A 1,551-nucleotide genomic window follows, 5' to 3' on the forward strand; every position below is an offset into this window, starting at 1 on the left:
AAAAGACAGACAAGTGTACATAACAGACATTGAATTTATACATGCATTTTACAAACATCTTCAAACTAGTTCCTTGAGTAGAAAAAAGAGCCCCTTTGCCAGCCAGAGTGCTGGGACCTTTTATTCATATGAATTTAGAACCTTTGCTGTTTGTTCTTGGCCCGCTTTGGATGGCAAAACAGTCTATTCTCAGTGGAAATTCTGACTTATTTTTCCAGCTGGTCTGCCAGTTGCCAAGAAATGTCATCTGAATATCATTATTTAATCGAAGATTAGTCCACGCCTGTGACATAGGCTGTAACTATTATCTTCTTTGATTCTTTACATAAGCACACATTTTCTTCACAGATTAGAGCTTGCATGAGTAGAGGTAAATGCTGCCTCCTCTGATCAAGTGTACCAGATGATCGTGAAGTAACCCCCCGAGACTGTGGTCACCTATATCTCCGCGCATGTGTACCTGTACCTGTATGAGGCTGCAGGAGGATATGTGTGTGAATGTGAGTGAGAAAATTACCTTCGATGTCATTTCTTTCGGGATCCAGAGAGAAGACCTTCCTTGATCATTGGTCATATCAACATGGCCTCCCACCCTAGCAGCTGATTTCCAGAGTTTGTTTTCAGATTAGAGCATGTGTGAAACCAAATCCAGCCAAGCCTGCCGGGAGGTATGGGGATGGACTAGACAACATTTGCAACCCAATCATATTGCAGATCTCTTGGGTAAAGCAAAGGAGAAGAGGGCAGGGAGGGCATAATTTCAAGCTGTAAATGTTGGCTTGGGTGTTGGAAAACTCTCGACTGTGTGACCTTAGAAGGCCCCCACTTAGCCCTGGAATGTCTCCAACCTCCTTAAGCTCCAAGTGGCATCCAAGCTAGCCTCTCATTTACTGCTTTCAGGGCTTCCTAGGACAAATTTCTCACTGGCCTTGCTTTAGCCAGCTGAGATGATAACATTTCATTTTAGTTGACTTCTCAGGTTGCTCCCAGTGAAAAAGAGCTCAACCTACCCTCAGAATGGAGCTCATTACAGGGTCAAGACTTGCTCACTTGTTCATGAAAGCCCTTTAGCTTCTTTCTTATTTTCCAGCCTCTTGGCTTCTGTCTGATCCAAGTTATAGCCAAGCATCTAACACTGCCACTCCCAAATTGTTGGCTAAATGATCATCTGCCAGAGAAGAGGAGTGTCCAGGGACAAGACCTCAGGCTCCGGGGCAACTTGACTCTTTTCCAGTGCACTGCGGTAGAGGCAAGAGAGGTCACTGGCTTCATTTTTGAGTTTGGGTGACAAACAAAGTGGACCTAACAAGCCAGAAATTCTCAGATAGAGCTTATTTATGCCCCTCTCTACTTCCATTCCTTAAACTTTTCCTCTTTCCAAAGCCATTCCATGGGCATGTCAACTCAAGAGCAAAGAGAACCACAACCAACAAGACAGTCACGCTCATGCCTCCAGCACTTTGCCTGCTGCTTAGCATGCCATGGGCACACAAATAGACTTTTTTGAAAGTGAACAAGTGAGCAGGTGGGAGTAGGGGTGGATACAGATGG

The sequence above is a fragment of the Pteropus vampyrus genome, unplaced genomic scaffold (genome assembly GCF_000151845.1).
Source record: "Pteropus vampyrus isolate Shadow unplaced genomic scaffold, Pvam_2.0 Scaffold109, whole genome shotgun sequence".
NCBI lineage: Eukaryota > Metazoa > Chordata > Mammalia > Chiroptera > Pteropodidae > Pteropus > Pteropus vampyrus.